This window comes from Hyperolius riggenbachi, chromosome 5 (assembly GCF_040937935.1).
Source record: "Hyperolius riggenbachi isolate aHypRig1 chromosome 5, aHypRig1.pri, whole genome shotgun sequence".
In the NCBI taxonomy this organism is placed as follows: Eukaryota; Metazoa; Chordata; class Amphibia; order Anura; family Hyperoliidae; genus Hyperolius; species Hyperolius riggenbachi.
Window position 1 is genome coordinate 169,287,731 of NC_090650.1, and position 24,296 is coordinate 169,312,026.

Sequence of the window (24,296 nt, forward strand, 5' to 3'; positions counted from 1 at the left end):
AATCCGTGACGCCGTCACGGAACTCTCCAGGCAGATCTCCGACATAGGTGAGAGAGAAGATGTATTAGAGAAACAGTCAGATGCAATTATTGTGGCTATTAATGAGGATCGTAAGCAGCTAGACACACAGGACACCCGCTTAGATACAATGGAGGACAAACTAGAGGATCTAGAGAACAGGAGTCGGAGGGGCAATGTCCGCATAAGAGGGCTTCCGGAATCCGTGTCTGATGTGGAAGCTGCTGCAGTTAATCTTTTTGGGGCTCTGTTGTCACAGGTAGATCCCACACTAATACGCATTGTGAGAATACATAGAGCACTGGCCAAACCTAGGAACCCTGACCTCCCCCGCGATGTTATTGCAAAATTGTCATCGGAGGACATAAGGGACAAGATATTGCTGGCCGCCCGGGATCTAACAGCATTACCAGGGGTCCCCAGTTCGGTACAAATATATGCGGATTTGGCCCCTCTAACTATACAGAGAAGACGGAATATGAGGCCCTATACATTGGCCTTACAGAAAGCTGCCATTCGATACCGATGGAACTTTCCCTTTGCGCTAGTGTTCACAATCAATGCCAATCACTACACCTGTAAGACTCCTCAGCAAGCTGCAGCTGCATTGGATGAGGCCGGCGTCCCATACGACCTCCCGAAACCTCCGGGACCCCCACAAGCCCAACTCCCGCAACGAGATCAGAGGTCTCCAAATCTCAGGAGAACCTGGAATACGGCCAGGAACACCCAATTCCGACCCAGAAGACTGAATATGGATGCCCAAGATTAATCAACAGAAGGTATAGTACCAAGTGCCCTTTATGATGTGGCATTAGTGGTTCTTGAACACCAAATGATAACCTGCCCTTTATGATCTGGAACTGACAGATAACTATTCCCATAACGGGTACATGTTGACTCTGCGACATGGGAATTATCTCACCTCTGGTCACTTTGAACAGGCTGCCCTTTATGATGTGGCAATTACTACCTCCCTGGCAATTCTGAACAGGTTGCTCTTTATGATGTGGCAACCACCCCCTCCTTGGCCACTTTGAACAAGCTGCCCTTTATGATGTGGCAACTATCTCCCCCTTGGTAACTTTGAAAAGGCTGTTCTGTATAATGAGGCAACTACCTTCCCCTGGGTCATTTTGATCAGGTAGCCCTTTATGATGTGGCAATTGCTTCCCTTTTGGACACTCTGAACAAGCTGCCCTTCATGATGTGGCAATTGCTTCCCCCTTGGACACTCTGAACAAGCTGCCCTTTATGATGTGGCAATTTCCCCTCCGTGGTCCCTTTCGAACAGGCTACCCCTTATGAGGTGACAATAAGAATCCTGTCTATGTTTCCATCTATATCTCCTTCATCAAGATTTGGCCTAGACGAGACGTACATCAATGGACAGTGACCCTCTCTCTATGTTTTGGTATCACATGTTTTTCTCTGCTACTCTAGATTTTGTAACAACTACTGCTTTTCAACCTATGAGGGGTCCACGGGCGATCTCGGACAGGTATAAAAGATTAGATTGTCTAGATTGTGTACATTCTAGGACAGATAGCCCCATGATGACGGAGACTAGTCTTTCCTATGCAAGGAATAAGACCACATATATAGGGGAGGTAACTCATCACGGCCTTGAAATTTCCAACATCTAGTCCAGGGTACTTTGGGGGGGGGGTTTTTCCCTTCAAGTTACCCTTAGACAAAGCAGTAATCTGCTCCTAATTATCTAAAAGAGAACCATCCCCTTATAACCCGCTCCTCTCCCTCTCAAAAGAGGTAATTAGACTTATTTAGTCCCATTGGGTTCCCCATTATAGAGTCTGAAGTAGTGGCTTAGAATGACGCTCTTGAAAAGTCTTGCTGCCCCCCCACATAGATGCAAGGCGGTGGACCAGTACTAATATGGGTCCCCCCTCTCGCATCTCCACTGCACCATTGTGCAGACAATTTAGGTACTGTTAAGTTTTATTGTTGGTATATTCTTCTGTTGGGTGTGTTCGGTGCTATGCTTTATTGTTTGCCACTGATAGTGGCGCTGTGCGACCCTGCTAGGTGCTTGCGCACCGCGAGATATTCTTTGAATCTTGTATCACTTACCCATCAATGGCTAATAGGCCATATAACATAATATCACATAATGTAAGGGGGTTCAACTCTCCTCAGAAACGTAACAAAGCTATGAGGGACTATATTAAACACCTGCCTGACATCCTCTGTCTCCAGGAGACTCATTTCTCAAAGAGGTCCTTCCCCAAATTCTTCCACACGAAATACAGCAGGTCATTTCTCTCCAACTTTACGACAAAAAAGAGAGGAGTGGCGATTTTATTACATAATGATTTTCCTTTTGAGCTTACGTCTAAGATAATTGACACCGAAGGAACCTATGCTATCATTTTAGGCACATTTCAAGATAAAACAATGTGTATTGTCAATGTTTACGCACCCCCAGATAAAGCTAAGGAAACAATCACTAAGGTATCAGATCACTTAATTACTCTTTCATTTGACTCACTCATCTGGGCCGGTGACTTCAATTTGGCTCCTAATAACAACATTGATAGGACCCACCCTATTCGCCTATCTGATGCCACTACGATTCAGAAATTTTTTGATAGCCTTTTTAGGGACCACTCCTTGATTGATTCATGGAGAGAGTATAATGGGGCGAAGAGAGGTTATACCTACTTTTCGGCCCCGCATAACTCCTATTCTAGGTTGGATCTTATCTTGATCTCTTCACAGTGTGCCTCTTCCCTGGGGTACTCAAGACACTTACTCTGCCCGTGGTCAGATCATGATCCAGTCCTAACCTCGCTCTTCTCTCTAATTCCTAAATACGCTAGATCCACCTGGCGCCTGAATGAATCTCTACTCTATAATTCAGAGATCTTTGAGAAAATGGAGACATGTCTGAATAACTATTTCAGGGAGAATGATGGAGAAGTGACCTCACCTGGTATCAGATGGATGGCTCACAAAGCGGTTATACGAGGAGAGTTGATCAAACAGGCCTCAAAACACAAAAGGGATAGGTCTACCCTAATTTCTAACCTAGAGCATAAAATCACATCACTTACAATCTTGAATCAATCTCGGCCTTCCCGCTTCCTCCATAAACAAATTCAGGACCTGCATCTCCAACTTGATGCTATATTGAATGCAGATGCGGAAAAGGCTCTTAGGTGGTCAGGTGCTGCAGCCTATGAACAAATGAACAAGCCTCTCAGGTGGCTAGCAAAAAAACTAAGAGCCCAACAAAATATAAATAAAATAATTAGGATACGGGATCCCAAGGGCAATGTTACTACTAGCCCAGAGAATATTCATGATATATTTTCTAATTTCTATAGATCCCTGTATCAAGACAAGGACCCAGAGGCTAATTCCTCTGGTAGGAAATTGTTCTTAGATCAAACCATCAAGAAATCCTTGACTCCTAACACCGCACAAATCCTTAGTCAGGATATATCTTATGAAGAGTTACATTGGGCTATTAAAAAGACCAAAAGATCAAAAGCACCTGGCCCCGACGGCCTGACCGCACTGTATTATAAGAAATTCGAAAGTATTTTGTCCCCGCATATTCTCAAATTTTTTAATACTATCCTTAAGGGTCAAGTCCCCCCCACCAGAGTTCCTTGCTTCCTCAATAGTGGTCATCCCTAAACCTCAAAGAGACCATATGCTCCCAAAGAACTACCGCCCAATTTCACTTCTAGGGGTGGATTATAAAATACTGACTTCCATTCTAGCAAAGAGACTAAATTCGGTCCTCCCTGCCCTGGTCCATAAGGATCAGGTCGGGTTCATTCCAACTAGACAAGCCCCGGATAACATCCGAAAAATAGTCAGCATCCAACACCATTGCTTAAACACCTCTACACCATTGGCCTTATTGGCTCTAGACATGGAAAAGGCCTTCGATTTGATCAAGTGGCCCTACATGCTAGAGGTCCTCCAGAAATACGGCTTTAGTGGCAACTATATGAATGCAATTAGGGCCCTTTATTCGGTTCCCACAGCTACCCTTAAACTCCCATCAATTAAGCGGACCCCTTTTCCCATCCAGAGGGGTACCAGGCAGGGCTGCCCATTATCTCCGGGCATTTTTGCCCTGGTAATGGAGCCTCTGGCAGTAAAAATTCGAAATTCACTAGAAGTCCCTGGAGTTCAAATTGGAAGCACTAATTATAAATTGTCACTTTTCGCAGATGACATATTTGCTACCTTAACCTCCCCTCATACTTCAATCCCAAATCTCCTCCACATTATTCACGATTTCTCTGGGTTTTCTGGCTTTAAGATAAACCTTGATAAGTCGGAACTGATGCTCACTCAAATGACCACAGTTGAGGGACAAAATTTAGCATCCTCTTTAGGACTGCAGTACCGACCTAGATATATCAAGTATCTGGGGATAAATCTGACTAAAGACCCTAAAAAGCTTTATGACACTAACTACCCTGCCATGTACAATAGACTGTCACGGGACTTAGATATATGGAATACTTACCCAATATCATTACTGGGAAGAATATCTGCGGTTAAAATGACCCTGTTACCGAGACTTCTATATCTCTTTAGAGTCTTGCCGATTGATATTAAAAAGGGGCCTGTGAAGCATATGCAGAAACTGATTCAGGAGTTTATATGGAGGAAGAGGAAGCCGAGGATCAAGTATTTAACATTGGCCAGATCCAAGGATTCAGGGGGCCTAAATGCCCCTATATTGTGGAATTACTATTTGGCTGCCCAACTAGCACCAATGACTGCCGTGAATGCTAAAAATAGTGCACCATTATGGGTGAGATTAGAATCACATTTGCTGTCACCCCTCTCTTTGCCTGGTACAATGTGGGCCAGGAATATCCCTATTGCTTTAATTAGGAAATCATCTCCTGTAACAGCCCATTTTATGAAGATATGGTCTAAATCAAGATTTTTATATAACTTTCAGTCCCCTATTTCTCGCCTTACAGAGATCTTTGGAAACCCAGACTTTCCTCTAGGCGCAAGAACGCGCTCGTTTCATTGGTGGGAGAACAGGGGACTTACTACCCTCACGCGATTTATGGCAGGATTTAAATTGGCCTCACCTAGAGCATTTAGAGATGAACACAATGTCCCTCCAGAGGAGGAAGTAACAATGCAAGCGATATTTAAATTCTTACAATCATTAGACACGAAACAAGAAATTCTTATGTACACCAATTTCGAAGCAAGATGCAAATCGGCACCTTTAGACAGGGGACTTATCTCTGATATATATAATACACTTTCCCGGGCTAATTCGGAGTCAAAAATAAAATGTATGGAGGACTGGGAAAGGGATTGTAATGTCTCTCTGACCGACGAGAGATGGGCACACTGTTGCACCATACTCACGAAAAATTCCCTCTTCTATTCTTCCATAGAGACCTCCATCAAATTATTACATAGGTCCTATTATACTCCTGCAAAACTTAATATTTTTTGTCCATCCAATTCGGAACTATGTTTTAGAGGGTGCAATGCTAAAGGGAACCTATGGCATATATGGTGGTCTTGCCCGAAAACTCAAGCATTCTGGAAGGCCATTTGGAATAGAATTAAATTGATACTTAATATAGATAAGCCCCTGCACCCATCAGTTATGCTACTAGGCGATAGGCCAACGGGAGTCTCCCGCCCACAACACAGATTTATACAATTTGTAGTAGCACAAGCAAAACGTCATATTGGTGTTCAATGGCAAAATAGTTCCCTACAGGTGGAAACGGTATTTCAAAGCCTTAATGCAACTATGCTATCGGAACACATTAGGGCAAAAATTCTGGATCATATGGAGGCATTTGATAACATCTGGTCACCCTGGATCGACTGGCAGAACAATTTAGGCCTATCCTATGTATTACATGCTTTCTAACCCCCTTTACAAGAATATTGATATTGTATTTTAGCCCTCGCGAGTAGCAGTGAGTGCCTGCGGGAGGCGCTCGGCCTTTTGTCCTTTATTAGTGCACTACACACCCATTTATATGTTGTTCGTCTTCTTTTCCTAACCCTTCTACTATCCTTTCATCCCTTTTTCTAATTTCTCCCCTGGACTGGGTCATTGGCATGATGTGGACTTAGTTCCACCCATGGCCCAGCCTAGTACTTATCTTTCTCTTATCCCCCCCCTTTTTTTTCACCACTTTTTACTTCTCTTTCATTCTCTACATCTTTCTTTAATAAAAATTAAAAATAAGTATGAACGTTTAACTGATATATAAGGGATATATACTATTATAAACATTTAGATTTTCAGTTTTACTCTTATGTTGTTTATGCATGACATGTTTCATTTGAAATATTCCCCATGCGTGGGGTTATGGCTGATCTGTTTGTATATTGTCATGTGCAAAGCTTTAATAAACACCCTTGAAACGAAAGAAAAATGACTATAGTTGAAGAGGTAATGGCCCCTAAACTATGTTCTGGGATGAAAGTTACAGCTTCAGTGAAATCCGTTTGCAAATCGGAGTGATAGATTAGAATCTAGAGCCAACGGTAAGTTTTCTATGTTAAACCATTACACCATTGAAAAACTGGTTACGTTTGCAATCGAAAGAAAAATGACTATAGTTGAAGAGGTAATGGCCCCTAAACTATGTTCTGGGATGAAAGTTACAGCTTCAGTGAAATCCGTTTGCAAATCGGAGTGATAGATTAGAATCTAGAGCCAACGGTACGTTTTCTATGTTAAACCATTACACCATTGAAAAACTGCTTACGTTTGCAATCGAAAGAAAAATGACTATAGTTGAAGAGGTAATGGCCCCTAAACTATGTTCTGGGATGAAAAATACAGCTTCAGTGAAATCCGTTTGCAAATCGGAGTGATAGATTAGAATCTAGAGCCAACGGTACGTTTTCTATGTTAAACCATTACACCATTGAAAAACTGGTTACGTTTGCAATCGAAAGAAAAATGACTATAGTTGAAGAGGTAATGGCCCCTAAACTATGTTCTGGGATGAAAAATACAGCTTCAGTGAAATCCGTTTGCAAATCGGAGTGATAGATTAGAATCTAGAGCCAACGGTACGTTTTCTATGTTAAACCATTACACCATTGAAAAACTGGTTACGTTTGCAATCGAAAGAAAAATGACTATAGTTGAAGAGGTAATGGCCCCTAAATTATGTTCTGGGATGAAAAATACAGCTTCAGTGAAATCCGTTTGCAAATCGGAGTGATAGATTAGAATCTAGAGCCAACGGTACGTTTTCTATGTTAAACCATTACACCATTGAAAAACTGGTTACGTTTGCAATCGAAAGAAAAATGACTATAGTTGAAGAGGTAATGGCCCCTAAACTATGTTCTGGGATGAAAGTTACAACTTCAGTGAAATCCGTTTGCAAATCGGAGTGATAGATTAGAATCTAGAGCCAACGGTAAGTTTTCTATGTTAAACCATTACACCATTGAAAAACTGGTTACGTTTGCAATCGAAAGAAAAATGACTATAGTTGAAGAGGTAATGGCCCCTAAACTATGTTCTGGGATGAAAGTTACAGCTTCAGTGAAGTTCGTTTGCAAATCGGAGTGATAGATTAGAATCTAGAGCCAACGGTACGTTTTCTATGTTAAACCATTGAAAAACTGGTTACGTTTGCAATCGAAAGAAAAATGACTATAGTTGAAGAGGTAATGGCCCCTAAACTATGTTCTGGGATGAAAGCTACAGCTTCAGTGAAATCCGTTTGCAAATCGGAGTGATAGATTAGAATCTAGAGCCAACGGTACGTTTTCTATGTTAAACCATTACACCATTGAAAAACTGGTTACGTTTGCAATCGAAAGAAAAATGACTATAGTTGAAGAGGTAATGGCCCCTAAACTATGTTCTGGAATGAAAGTTACAGCTTCAGTGAAATCCGTTTGCAAATCGGAGTGATAGATTAGAATCTAGAGCCAACGGTACGTTTTCTATGTTAAACCATTACACCATTGAAAAACTGGTTACGTTTGCAATCGAAAGAAAAATGACTATAGTTGAAGAGGTAATGGCCCCTAAACTATGTTCTGGGATGAAAGTTACAGCTTCAGTGAAATCCGTTTGCAAATCGGAGTGATAGATTAGAATCTAGAGCCAACGGTATGTTTTCTATGTTAAACCATTACACCATTGAAAAACTGGTTACGTTTGCAATCGAAAGAAAAATGACTATAGTTGAAGAGGTAATGGCCCCTAAACTATGTTCTGGGATGAAAGTTACAGCTTCAGTGAAATCCGTTTGCAAATCGGAGTGATAGATTAGAATCTAGAGCCAACGGTACGTTTTCTATGTTAAACCATTACACCATTGAAAAACTGGTTACGTTTGCAATCGAAAGAAAAATGACTATAGTTGAAGAGGTAATGGCCCCTAAACTATGTTCTGGGATGAAAGTTACAGCTTCAGTGAAATCCGTTTGCAAATCGGAGTGATAGATTAGAATCTAGAGCCAACGGTAAGTTTTCTATGTTAAACCATTACACCATTGAAAAACTGGTTACGTTTGCAATCGAAAGAAAAATGACTATAGTTAAAGAGGTAATGGCCCCTAAACTATGTTCTGGGATGAAAGTTACAGCTTCAGTGAAATCCGTTTGCAAATCGGAGTGATAGATTAGAATCTAGAGCCAACGGTACGTTTTCTATGTTAAACCATTACACCATTGAAAAACTGGTTACGTTTGCAATCGAAAGAAAAATTACTATAGTTGAAGAGGTAATGGCCCCTAAACTATGTTCTGGGATGAAAAATACAGCTTCAGTGAAATCCGTCTGCAAATCGGAGTGATAGATTAGAATCTAGAGCCAACGGTACGTTTTCTATGTTAAACCATTACACCATTGAAAAACTGGTTACGTTTGCAATCGAAAGAAAAATGACTATAGTTGAAGAGGTAATGGCCCCTAAACTATGTTCTGGGATGAAAGTTACAGCTTCAGTGAAATCCGTTTGCAAATCGGAGTGATAGATTAGAATCGAGAGCCAACGGTAAGTTTTCTATGTTAAACCATTACACCATTGAAAAACTGGTTACGTTTGCAATCGAAAGAAAAATGACTATAGTTGAAGATGTAATGGCCCCTAAACTATGTTCTGGGATGAAAGTTACAGCTTCAGTGAAATCCGTTTGCAAATCGGAGTGATAGATTAGAATCGAGAGCCAACGGTAAGTTTTCTATGTTAAACCATTACACCATTGAAAAACTGGTTACGTTTGCAATCGAAAGAAAAATGACTATAGTTGAAGAGGTAATGGCCCCTAAACTATGTTCTGGGATGAAAGTTACAGCTTCAGTGAAATCCGTTTGCAAATCGGAGTGATAGATTAGAATCTAGAGCCAACGGTACGTTTTCTATGTTAAACCATTACACCATTGAAAAACTGGTTACGTTTGCAATCGAAAGAAAAATGACTATAGTTGAAGAGGTAATGGCCCCTAAACTATGTTCTGGGATTAAAGTTACAGCTTCAGTGAAGTTCGTTTGCAAATCGGAGTGATAGATTAGAATCTAGAGCCAACGGTACGTTTTCTATGTTAAACCATTACACCATTGAAAAACTGGTTACGTTTGCAATCGAAAGAAAAATGACTATAGTTGAAGAGGTAATGGCCCCTAAATTATGTTCTGGGATGAAAAATACAGCTTCAGTGAAATCCGTTTGCAAATCGGAGTGATAGATTAGAATCTAGAGCCAACGGTACGTTTTCTATGTTAAACCATTACACCATTGAAAAACTGGTTACGTTTGCAATCGAAAGAAAAAATGACTATAGTTGAAGAGGTAATGGCCCCTAAACTATGTTCTGGGATGAAAAATACAGCTTCAGTGAAATCCGTTTGCAAATCGGAGTGATAGATTAGAATCTAGAGCCAACGGTACGTTTTCTATGTTAAACCATTACACCATTGAAAAACTGGTTACGTTTGCAATCGAAAGAAAAATGACTATAGTTGAAGAGGTAATGGCCCCTAAACTATGTTCTGGGATAAAAAATACAGCTTCAGTGAAATCCGTTTGCAATTCGGAGTGATAGATTAGAATCTAGAGCCAACGGTACGTTTTCTATGTTAAACCATTACACCATTGAAAAACTGGTTACGTTTGCAATCGAAAGAAAAATGACTATAGTTGAAGAGGTAATGGCCCCTAAACTATGTTCTGGGATGAAAAATACAGCTTCAGTGAAATCCGTTTGCAAATCGGAGTGATAGATTAGAATCTAGAGCCAACGGTAAGTTTTCTATGTTAAACCATTACACCATTGAAAAACTGGTTACGTTTGCAATCGAAAGAAAAATGACTATAGTTGAAGAGGTAATGGCCCCTAAACTATGTTCTGGGATGAAAGTTACAGCTTCAGTGAAATCCGTTTGCAAATCGGAGTGATAGATTAGAATCTAGAGCCAACGGTACGTTTTCTATGTTAAACCATTACACCATTGAAAAACTGGTTACGTTTGCAATCGAAAGAAAAATGACTATAGTTGAAGAGGTAATGGCCCCTAAACTATGTTCTGGGATAAAAAATACAGCTTCAGTGAAATCCGTTTGCAAATCGGAGTGATAGATTAGAATCTAGAGCCAACGGTACGTTTTCTATGTTAAACCATTACACCATTGAAAAACTGGTTACGTTTGCAATCGAAAGAAAAATGACTATAGTTGAAGAGGTAATGGCCCCTAAACTATGTTCTGGGATGAAAAATACAGCTTCAGTGAAATCCGTTTGCAAATCGGAGTGATAGATTAGAATCTAGAGCCAACTGTACGTTTTCTATGTTAAACCATTACACCATTGAAAATCTGGTTACGTTTGCAATCGAAAGAAAAATGACTATAGTTGAAGAGGTAATGGCCCCTAAACTATGTTCTGGGATAAAAAATACAGCTTCAGTGAAATCCGTTTGCAATTCGGAGTGATAGATTAGAATCTAGAGCCAACGGTACGTTTTCTATGTTAAACCATTACACCATTGAAAAACTGGTTACGTTTGCAATCGAAAGAAAAATGACTATAGTTGAAGAGGTAATGGCCCCTAAACTATGTTCTGGGATGAAAAATACAGCTTCAGTGAAATCCGTTTGCAAATCGGAGTGATAGATTAGAATCTAGAGCCAACGGTAAGTTTTCTATGTTAAACCATTACACCATTGAAAAACTGGTTACGTTTGCAATCGAAAGAAAAATGACTATAGTTGAAGAGGTAATGGCCCCTAAACTATGTTCTGGGATGAAAGTTACAGCTTCAGTGAAATCCGTTTGCAAATCGGAGTGATAGATTAGAATCTAGAGCCAACGGTACGTTTTCTATGTTAAACCATTACACCATTGAAAAACTGGTTACGTTTGCAATCGAAAGAAAAATGACTATAGTTGAAGAGGTAATGGCCCCTAAACTATGTTCTGGGATAAAAAATACAGCTTCAGTGAAATCCGTTTGCAAATCGGAGTGATAGATTAGAATCTAGAGCCAACGGTACGTTTTCTATGTTAAACCATTACACCATTGAAAAACTGGTTACGTTTGCAATCGAAAGAAAAATGACTATAGTTGAAGAGGTAATGGCCCCTAAACTATGTTCTGGGATGAAAAATACAGCTTCAGTGAAATCCGTTTGCAAATCGGAGTGATAGATTAGAATCTAGAGCCAACTGTACGTTTTCTATGTTAAACCATTACACCATTGAAAATCTGGTTACGTTTGCAATCGAAAGAAAAATGACTATAGTTGAAGAGGTAATGGCCCCTAAACTATGTTCTGGGATGAAAGTTACAGCTTCAGTGAAATCCGTTTGCAAATCGGAGTGATAAATTAGAATCTAGAGCCAACGGTAAGTTTTCTATGTTAAACCATTACACCATTGAAAAACTGGTTACGTTTGCAATCGAAAGAAAAATGACTATAGTTGAAGAGGTAATGGCCCCTAAACTATGTTCTGGGATGAAAGTTACAGCTTCAGTGAAATCCGTTTGCAAATCGGAGTGATAGATTAGAATCTAGAGCCAACGGTACGTTTTCTATGTTAAACCATTGAAAAACTGGTTACGTTTGCAATCGAAAGAAAAATGACTATAGTTGAAGAGGTAATGGCCCCTAAACTATGTTCTGGGATGAAAGTTACAGCTTCAGTGAAATCCGTTTGCAAATCGGAGTGATAGATTAGAATCTAGAGCCAACGGTACGTTTTCTATGTTAAACCATTACACCATTGAAAAACTGCTTACGTTTGCAATCGAAAGAAAAATGACTATAGTTGAAGAGGTAATGGCCCCTAAACTATGTTCTGGGATGAAAAATACAGCTTCAGTGAAATCCGTTTGCAAATCGGAGTGATAGATTAGAATCTAGAGCCAACGGTACGTTTTCTATGTTAAACCATTACACCATTGAAAAACTGGTTACGTTTGCAATCGAAAGAAAAATGACTATAGTTGAAGAGGTAATGGCCCCTAAACTATGTTCTGGGATGAAAAATACAGCTTCAGTGAAATCCGTTTGCAAATCGGAGTGATAGATTAGAATCTAGAGCCAACGGTACGTTTTCTATGTTAAACCATTACACCATTGAAAAACTGGTTACGTTTGCAATCGAAAGAAAAATGACTATAGTTGAAGAGGTAATGGCCCCTAAATTATGTTCTGGGATGAAAAATACAGCTTCAGTGAAATCCGTTTGCAAATCGGAGTGATAGATTAGAATCTAGAGCCAACGGTACGTTTTCTATGTTAAACCATTACACCATTGAAAAACTGGTTACGTTTGCAATCGAAAGAAAAATGACTATAGTTGAAGAGGTAATGGCCCCTAAACTATGTTCTGGGATGAAAGTTACAACTTCAGTGAAATCCGTTTGCAAATCGGAGTGATAGATTAGAATCTAGAGCCAACGGTAAGTTTTCTATGTTAAACCATTACACCATTGAAAAACTGGTTACGTTTGCAATCGAAAGAAAAATGACTATAGTTGAAGAGGTAATGGCCCATAAACTATGTTCTGGGATGAAAGTTACAGCTTCAGTGAAGTTCGTTTGCAAATCGGAGTGATAGATTAGAATCTAGAGCCAACGGTACGTTTTCTATGTTAAACCATTGAAAAACTGGTTACGTTTGCAATCGAAAGAAAAATGACTATAGTTGAAGAGGTAATGGCCCCTAAACTATGTTCTGGGATGAAAGCTACAGCTTCAGTGAAATCCGTTTGCAAATCGGAGTGATAGATTAGAATCTAGAGCCAACGGTAAGTTTTCTATGTTAAACCATTACACCATTGAAAAACTGGTTACGTTTGCAATCGAAAGAAAAATGACTATAGTTGAAGAGGTAATGGCCCCTAAACTATGTTCTGGGATGAAAGTTACAGCTTCAGTGAAATCCGTTTGCAAATCGGAGTGATAGATTAGAATCTAGAGCCAACGGTACGTTTTCTATGTTAAACCATTACACCATTGAAAAACTGGTTACGTTTGCAATCGAAAGAAAAATGACTATAGTTGAAGAGGTAATGGCCCCTAAACTATGTTCTGGGATGAAAGTTACAGCTTCAGTGAAATCCGTTTGCAAATCGGAGTGATAGATTAGAATCTAGAGCCAACGGTATGTTTTCTATGTTAAACCATTACACCATTGAAAAACTGGTTACGTTTGCAATCGAATGAAAAATGACTATAGTTGAAGAGGTAATGGCCCCTAAACTATGTTCTGGGATGAAAGTTACAGCTTCAGAGAAATCCGTTTGCAAATCGGAGTGATAGATTAGAATCTAGAGCCAACGGTACGTTTTCTATGTTAAACCATTACACCATTGAAAAACTGGTTACGTTTGCAATCGAAAGAAAAATGACTATAGTTGAAGAGGTAATGGCCCCTAAACTATGTTCTGGGATGAAAGTTACAGCTTCAGTGAAATCCGTTTGCAAATCGGAGTGATAGATTAGAATCTAGAGCCAACGGTACGTTTTCTATGTTAAACCATTACACCATTGAAAAACTGGTTACGTTTGCAATCGAAAGAAAAATGACTATAGTTGAAGAGGTAATGGCCCCTAAACTATGTTCTGGGATGAAAGTTACAGCTTCAGTGAAATCCGTTTGCAAATCGGAGTGATAGATTAGAATCTAGAGCCAACGGTAAGTTTTCTATGTTAAACCATTACACCATTGAAAAACTGGTTACGTTTGCAATCGAAAGAAAAATGACTATAGTTGAAGAGGTAATGGCCCCTAAACTATGTTCTGGGATGAAAGTTACAGCTTCAGTGAAATCCGTTTGCAAATCGGAGTGATAGATTAGAATCTAGAGCCAACGGTACGTTTTCTATGTTAAACCATTACACCATTGAAAAACTGGTTACGTTTGCAATCGAAAGAAAAATGACTATAGTTGAAGAGGTAATGGCCCCTAAACTATGTTCTGGGATGAAAAATACAGCTTCAGTGAAATCCGTCTGCAAATCGGAGTGATAGATTAGAATCTAGAGCCAACGGTACGATTTCTATGTTAAACCATTACACCATTGAAAAACTGGTTACGTTTGCAATCGAAAGAAAAATGACTATAGTTGAAGAGGTAATGGCCCCTAAACTATGTTCTGGGATGAAAGTTACAGCTTCAGTGAAATCCGTTTGCAAATCGGAGTGATAGATTAGAATCGAGAGCCAACGGTAAGTTTTCTATGTTAAACCATTACACCATTGAAAAACTGGTTACGTTTGCAATCGAAAGAAAAATGACTATAGTTGAAGAGGTAATGGCCCCTAAACTATGTTCTGGGATGAAAGTTACAGCTTCAGTGAAATCCGTTTGCAAATCGGAGTGATAGATTAGAATCGAGAGCCAACGGTAAGTTTTCTATGTTAAACCATTACTCCATTGAAAAACTGGTTACGTTTGCAATCGAAAGAAAAATGACTATAGTTGAAGAGGTAATGGCCCCTAAACTATGTTCTGGGATGAAAGTTACAGCTTCAGTGAAGTTCGTTTGCAAATCGGAGTGATAGATTAGAATCTAGAGCCAACGGTACGTTGGTATGAAAGTTACAGCTTCAGTGAAGTTCGTTTGCAAATCGGAGTGATAGATTAGAATCTAGAGCCAACGGTACGTTTTCTATGTTAAACCATTGAAAAACTGGTTACGTTTGCAATCGAAAGAAAAATGACTATAGTTGAAGAGGTAATGGCCCCTAAACTATGTTTTGGGATGAAAGCTACAGCTTCAGTGAAATCCGTTTGCAAATCGGAGTGATAGATTAGAATCTAGAGCCAACGGTAAGTTTTCTATGTTAAACCATTACACCATTGAAAAACTGGTTACGTTTGCAATCGAAAGAAAAATGACTATAGTTGAAGAGGTAATGGCCCCTAAACTATGTTCTGGGATGAAAGTTACAGCTTCAGTGAAATCCGTTTGCAAATCGGAGTGATAGATTAGAATCTAGAGCCAACGGTATGTTTTCTATGTTAAACCATTACACCATTGAAAAACTGGTTACGTTTGCAATCGAATGAAAAATGACTATAGTTGAAGAGGTAATGGCCCCTAAACTATGTTCTGGGATGAAAGTTACAGCTTCAGAGAAATCCGTTTGCAAATCGGAGTGATAGATTAGAATCTAGAGCCAACGGAACGTTTTCTATGTTAAACCATTACACCATTGAAAAACTGGCTACGTTTGCAATCGAAAGAAAAATGACTATAGTTGAAGAGGTAATGGCCCCTAAACTATGTTCTGGGATGAAAGTTACAGCTTCAGTGAAATCCGTTTGCAAATCGGAGTGATAGATTAGAATCTAGAGCCAACGGTACGTTTTCTATGTTAAACCATTACACCATTGAAAAACTGGTTACGTTTGCAATCGAAAGAAAAAATGACTATAGTTGAAGAGGTAATGGCCCCTAAACTATGTTCTGGGATGAAAAATACAGCTTCAGTGAAATCCGTTTGCAAATCGGAGTGATAGATTAGAATCTAGAGCCAACGGTACGTTTTCTATGTTAAACCATTACACCATTGAAAAACTGGTTACGTTTGCAATCGAAAGAAAAATGACTATAGTTGAAGAGGTAATGGCCCCTAAACTATGTTCTGGGATGAAAGTTACAGCTTCAGTGAAATCCGTTTGCAAATCGGAGTGATAGATTAGAATCTAGAGCCAACGGTATGTTTTCTATGTTAAACCATTACACCATTGAAAAACTGGTTACGTTTGCAATCGAATGAAAAATGACTATAGTTGAAGAGGTAATGGCCCCTAAACTATGTTCTAGGATGAAAGTTACAGCTTCAGAGAAATCCGTTTGCAAATCGGAGTGATAGATTAGAATCTAGAGCCAACGGTACGTTTTCTATGTTAAACCATTACACCATTGAAAAACTGGTTACGTTTGCAATCGAAAGAAAAATGACTATAGTTGAAGAGGTAATGGCCCCTAAACTATGTTCTGGGATGAAAGTTACAGCTTCAGTGAAATCCGTTTGCAAATCGGAGTGATAGATTAGAATCTAGAGCCAACGGTACGTTTTCTATGTTAAACCATTACACCATTGAAAAACTGGTTACGTTTGCAATCGAAAGAAAAATGACTATAGTTGAAGAGGTAATGGCCCCTAAACTATGTTCTGGGATGAAAGTTACAGCTTCAGTGAAATCCGTTTGCAAATCGGAGTGATAGATTAGAATCTAGAGCCAACGGTAAGTTTTCTATGTTAAACCATTACACCATTGAAAAACTGGTTACGTTTGCAATCGAAAGAAAAATGACTATAGTTGAAGAGGTAATGGCCCCTAAACTATGTTCTGGGATGAAAGTTACAGCTTCAGTGAAATCCGTTTGCAAATCGGAGTGATAGATTAGAATCTAGAGCCAACGGTACGTTTTCTATGTTAAACCATTACACCATTGAAAAACTGGTTACGTTTGCAATCGAAAGAAAAATGACTATAGTTGAAGAGGTAATGGCCCCTAAACTATGTTCTGGGATGAAAAATACAGCTTCAGTGAAATCCGTCTGCAAATCGGAGTGATAGATTAGAATCTAGAGCCAACGGTACGTTTTCTATGTTAAACCATTACACCATTGAAAAACTGGTTACGTTTGCAATCGAAAGAAAAATGACTATAGTTGAAGAGGTAATGGCCCCTAAACTATGTTCTGGGATGAAAGTTACAGCTTCAGTGAAATCCGTTTGCAAATCGGAGTGATAGATTAGAATCGAGAGCCAACGGTAAGTTTTCTATGTTAAACCATTACACCATTGAAAAACTGGTTACGTTTGCAATCGAAAGAAAAATGACTATAGTTGAAGAGGTAATGGCCCCTAAACTATGTTCTGGGATGAAAGTTACAGCTTCAGTGAAATCCGTTTGCAAATCGGAGTGATAGATTAGAATCGAGAGCCAACGGTAAGTTTTCTATGTTAAACCATTACACCATTGAAAAACTGGTTACGTTTGCAATCGAAAGAAAAATGACTATAGTTGAAGAGGTAATGGCCCCTAAACTATGTTCTGGGATGAAAGTTACAGCTTCAGTGAAGTTCGTTTGCAAATCGGAGTGATAGATTAGAATCTAGAGCCAACGGTACGTTGGGATGAAAGTTACAGCTTCAGTGAAGTTCGTTTGCAAATCGGAGTGATAGATTAGAATCTAGAGCCAACGGTACGTTTTCTATGTTAAACCATTGAAAAACTGGTTACGTTTGCAATCGAAAGAAAAATGACTATAGTTGAAGAGGTAATGGCCCCTAAACTATGTTCTGGGATGAAAGCTACAGCTTCAGTGAAATCCGTTTGCAAATCGGAGTGATAGATTAGAATCTAGAGCCAACGGTAAGTTTTCTATGTTAAACCATTACACCATTGAAAAACTGGTTACGTTTGCAATCGAAAGAAAAATGACTATAGTTGAAGAGGTAATAGCCCCTAAACTATGTTCTGGGATGAAAGTTACAGCTTCAGTGAAATCCGTTTGCAAATCGGAGTGATAGATTAGAATCTAGAGCCAACGGTATGTTTTCTATGTTAAACCATTACACCATTGAAAAACTGGTTACGTTTGCAATCGAATGAAAAATGACTACAGTTGAAGAGGTAATGGCCCCTAAACTATGTTCTGGGATGAAAGTTACAGCTTCAGAGAAATCCGTTTGCAAATCGGAGTGATAGATTAGAATCTAGAGCCAACGGAACGTTTTCTATGTTAAACCATTACACCATTGAAAAACTGGCTACGTTTGCAATCGAAAGAAAAATGACTATAGTTGAAGAGGTAATGGCCCCTAAACTATGTTCTGGGATGAAAGTTACAGCTTCAGTGAAATCCGTTTGCAAATCGGAGTGATAGATTAGAATCTAGAGCCAACGGTACGTTTTCTATGTTAAACCATTACACCATTGAAAAACTGGTTACGTTTGCAATCGAAAGAAAAATGACTATAGTTGAAGAGGTAATGGCCCCTAAATTATGTTCTGGGATGAAAAATACAGCTTCAGTGAAATCCGTTTGCAAATCGGAGTGATAGATTAGAATCTAGAGCCAACGGTACGTTTTCTATGTTAAACCATTACACCATTGAAAAACTGGTTACGTTTGCAATCGAAAGAAAAAATGACTATAGTTGAAGAGGTAATGGCCCCTAAACTATGTTCTGGGATGAAAAATACAGCTTCAGTGAAATCCGTTTGCAAATCGGAGTGATAGATTAGAATCTAGAGCCAACGGTACGTTTTCTATGTTAAACCATTACACCATTGAAAAACTGGTTACGTTTGCAATCGAAAGAAAAATGACTATAGTTGAAGAGGTAATGGCCCCTAAACTATGTTCTGGGATAAAAAATACAGCTTCAGTGAAATCCGTTTGCAAATCGGAGTGATAGATTAGAATCTAGAGCCAACGGTACGTTTTCTATGTTAAACCATTACACCATTAAAAAACTGGTTACGTTTGCAATCGAAAGAAAAATGACTATAGTTGAAGAGGTAATGGCCCCTAAACTATGTTCTGGGATGAAAAATACAGCTTCAGTGAAATCCGTTTGCAAATCGGAGTGATAGATTAGAATCTAGAGCCAACTGTACGTTTTCTATGTTAAACCATTACACCATTGAAAATCTGGTTACGTTTGCAATCGAAAGAAAAATGACTATAGTTGAAGAGGTAATGGCCCCTAAACTATGTTCTGGGATGAAAGTTACAGCTTCAGTGAAATCCGTTTGCAAATCGGAGTGATAGATTAGAATCTAGAGCCAACGGTACGTTTTCTATGTTAAACCATTGAAAAACTGGTTACGTTTGCAATCGAAAGAAAAATGACTATAGTTGAAGAGGTAATGGCCCCTAAACTATGTTCTGGGATGAAAGTTACAGCTTCAGTGAAATCCGTTTGCAAATCGGAGTGATAGATTAGAATCTAGAGCCAACGGTACGTTTTCTATGTTAAACCATTACACCATTGAAAAACTGCTTACGTTTGCAATCGAAAGAAAAATGACTATAGTTGAAGAGGTAATGGCCCCTAAACTATGTTTTGGGATGAAAAATACAGCTTCAGTGAAATCCGTTTGCAAATCGGAGTGATAGATTAGAATCTAGAGCCAACGGTACGTTTTCTATGTTAAACCATTACACCATTGAAAAACTGGTTACGTTTGCAATCGAAAGAAAAATGACTATAGTTGAAGAGGTAATGGCCCCTAAACTATGTTCTGGGATGAAAAATACAGCTTCAGTGAAATCCGTTTGCAAATCGGAGTGATAGATTAGAATCTAGAGCCAACGGTACGTTTTCTATGTTAAACCATTACACCATTGAAAAACTGGTTACGTTTGCAATCGAAAGAAAAATGACTATAGTTGAAGAGGTAATGGCCCCTAAATTATGTTCTGGGATGAAAAATACAGCTTCAGTGAAATCCGTTTGCAAATCGGAGTGATAGATTAGAATCTAGAGCCAACGGTACGTTTTCTATGTTAAACCATTACACCATTGAAAAACTGGTTACGTTTGCAATCGAAAGAAAAATGACTATAGTTGAAGAGGTAATGGCCCCTAAACTATGTTCTGGGATGAAAGTTACAACTTCAGTGAAATCCGTTTGCAAATCGGAGTGATAGATTAGAATCTAGAGCCAACGGTAAGTTTTCTATGTTAAACCATTACACCATTGAAAAACTGGTTACGTTTGCAATCGAAAGAAAAATGACTATAGTTGAAGAGGTAATGGCCCCTAAACTATGTTCTGGGATGAAAGTTACAGCTTCAGTGAAGTTCGTTTGCAAATCGGAGTGATAGTTTAGAATCTAGAGCCAACGGTACGTTTTCTATGTTAAACCATTGAAAAACTGGTTACGTTTGCAATCGAAAGAAAAATGACTATAGTTGAAGAGGTAATGGCCCCTAAACTATGTTCTGGGATGAAAGCTACAGCTTCAGTGAAATCCGTTTGCAAATCGGAGTGATAGATTAGAATCTAGAGCCAACGGTAAGTTTTCTATGTTAAACCATTACACCATTGAAAAACTGGTTACGTTTGCAATCGAAAGAAAAATGACTATAGTTGAAGAGGTAATGGCCCCTAAACTATGTTCTGGGATGAAAGTTACAGCTTCAGTGAAATCCGTTTGCAAATCGGAGTGATAGATTAGAATCTAGAGCCAACGGTACGTTTTCTATGTTAAACCATTACACCATTGAAAAACTGGTTACGTTTGCAATCGAAAGAAAAATGACTATAGTTGAAGAGGTAATGGCCCCTAAACTATGTTCTGGGATGAAAGTTACAGCTTCAGTGAAATCCGTTTGCAAATCGGAGTGATAGATTAGAATCTAGAGCCAACGGTATGTTTTCTATGTTAAACCATTACACCATTGAAAAACTGGTTACGTTTGCAATCGAATGAAAAATGACTATAGTTGAAGAGGTAATGGCCCCTAAACTATGTTCTGGGATGAAAGTTACAGCTTCAGAGAAATCCGTTTGCAAATCGGAGTGATAGATTAGAATCTAGAGCCAACGGAACGTTTTCTATGTTAAACCATTACACCATTGAAAAACTGGCTACGTTTGCAATCGAAAGAAAAATGACTATAGTTGAAGAGGTAATGGCCCCTAAACTATGTTCTGGGATGAAAGTTACAGCTTCAGTGAAATCCGTTTGCAAATCGGAGTGATAGATTAGAATCTAGAGCCAACGGTACGTTTTCTATGTTAAACCATTACACCATTGAAAAACTGGTTACGTTTGCAATCGAACGAAAAATGACTATAGTTGAAGAGGTAATGGCCCCTAAACTATGTTCTGGGATGAAAGTTACAGCTTCAGTGAAATCCGTTTGCAAATCGGAGTGATAGATTAGAATCTAGAGCCAACGGTAAGTTTTCTATGTTAAACCATTACACCATTGAAAAACTGGTTACGTTTGCAATCGAAAGAAAAATGAGTATAGTTGAAGAGGTAATGGCCCCTAAACTATGTTCTGGGATGAAAAATACAGCTTCAGTGAAATCCGTCTGCAAATCGTAGTGATAGATTAGAATCTAGAGCCAACGGTACGTTTTCTATGTTAAACCATTACACCATTGAAAAACTGGTTACGTTTGCAATCGAAAGAAAAATGACTATAGTTGAAGAGGTAATGGCCCCTAAACTATGTTCTGGGATGAAAGTTACAGCTTCAGTGAAATCCGTTTGCAAATCGGAGTGATAGATTAGAATCGAGAGCCAACGGTAAGTTTTCTATGTTAAACCATTACACCATTGAAAAACTGGTTACGTTTGCAATCGAAAGAAAAATGACTATAGTTGAAGAGGTAATGGCCCCTAAACTATGTTCTGGGATGAAAGTTACAGCTTCAGTGAAATCCGTTTGCAAATCGGAGTGATAGATTAGAATCGAGAGCCAACGGTAAGTTTTCTATGTTAAACCATTACACCATTGAAAAACTGGTTACGTTTGCAATCGAAAGAAAAATGACTATAGTTGAAGAGGTAATGGCCCCTAAACTATGTTCTGGGATGAAAGTTACAGCTTCAGTGAAATCCGTTTGCAAATCGGAGTGATAGATTAGAATCTAGAGCCAACGGTACGTTTTCTATGTTAAACCATTACACCATTGAAAAACTGGTTACGTTTGCAATCGAAAGAAAAATGACTATAGTTGAAGAGGTAATGGCCCCTAAACTATGTTCTGGGATGAAAGTTACAGCTTCAGTGAAGTTCGTTTGCAAATCGGAGTGATAGATTAGAATCTAGAGCCAACGGTACGTTTTCTATGTTAAACCATTGAAAAACTGGTTACGTTTGCAATCGAAAGAAAAATGACTATAGTTGAAGAGGTAATGGCCCCTAAACTATGTTCTGGGATGAAAGCTACAGCTTCAGTGAAATCCGTTTGCAAATCGGAGTGATAGATTAGAATCTAGAGCCAACGGTAAGTTTTCTATGTTAAACCATTACACCAATGAAAAACTGGTTACGTTTGCAATCGAAAGAAAAATGACTATAGTTGAAGAGGTAATGGCCCCTAAACTATGTTCTGGGATGAAAGTTACAGCTTCAGTGAAATTCGTTTGCAAATCGGAGTGATAGATTAGAATCTAGAGCCAACGGTACGTTTTCTATGTTAAACCATTACACCATTGAAAAACTGGTTACGTTTGCAATCGAAAGAAAAATTACTATAGTTGAAGAGGTAATGGCCCCTAAACTATGTTCTGGGATGAAAGTTACAGCTTCAGTGAAATCCGTTTGCAAATCGGAGTGATAGATTAGAATCTAGAGCCAACGGTATGTTTTCTATGTTAAACCATTACACCATTGAAAAACTGGTTACGTTTGCAATCGAATGAAAAATGACTATAGTTGAAGAGGTAATGGCCCCTAAACTATGTTCTGGGATGAAAGTTACAGCTTCAGAGAAATCCGTTTGCAAATCGGAGTGATAGATTAGAATCTAGAGCCAACGGAACGTTTTCTATGTTAAACCATTACACCATTGAAAAACTGGTTACGTTTGCAATCGAAAGAAAAATGACTATAGTTGAAGAGGTAATGGCCCCTAAACTATGTTCTGGGATGAAAGTTACAGCTTCAGTGAAATCCGTTTGCAAATCGGAGTGATAGATTAGAATCTAGAGCCAACGGTACGTTTTCTATGTTAAACCATTACACCATTGAAAAACTGGTTACGTTTGCAATCGAAAGAAAAATGACTATAGTTGAAGAGGTAATGGCCCCTAAACTATGTTCTGGGATGAAAGTTACAGCTTCAGTGAAATCCGTTTGCAAATCGGAGTGATAGATTAGAATCGAGAGCCAACGGTAAGTTTTCTATGTTAAACCATTACACCATTGAAAAACTGGTTACGTTTGCAATCGAAAGAAAAATGACTATAGTTGAAGAGGTAATGGCCCCTAAACTATGTTCTGGGATGAAAGTTACAGCTTCAGTGAAATCCGTTTGCAAATCGGAGTGATAGATTAGAATCGAGAGCCAACGGTAAGTTTTCTATGTTAAACCATTACACCATTGAAAAACTGGTTACGTTTGCAATCGAAAGAAAAATGACTATAGTTGAAGAGGTAATGGCCCCTAAACTATGTTCTGGGATGAAAGTTACAGCTTCAGTGAAATCCGTTTGCAAATCGGAGTGATAGATTAGAATCGAGAGCCAACGGTACGTTTTCTATGTTAAACCATTACACCATTGCAAAACTGGTTACGTTTGCAATCGAAAGAAAAATGACTATAGTTGAAGAGGTAATGGCCCCTAAACTATGTTCTGGGATGAAAGTTACAGCTTCAGTGAAATCCGTTTGCAAATCGGAGTGATAGATTAGAATCTAGAGCCAACGGTACGTTTTCTATGTTAAACCATTACACCATTGAAAAACTGGTTACGTTTGCAATCGAAAGAAAAATGACTATAGTTGAAGAGGTAATGGCCCCTAAATTATGTTCTGGGATGAAAAATACAGCTTCAGTGAAATCCGTTTGCAAATCGGAGTGATAGATTAGAATCTAGAGCCAACGGTACGTTTTCTATGTTAAACCATTACACCATTGAAAAACTGGTTACGTTTGCAATCGAAAGAAAAAATGACTATAGTTGAAGAGGTAATGGCCCCTAAACTATGTTCTGGGATGAAAGTTACAGCTTCAGTGAAATCCGTTTGCAAATCGGAGTGATAGATTAGAATCTAGAGCCAACGGTACGTTTTCTATGTTAAACCATTACACCATT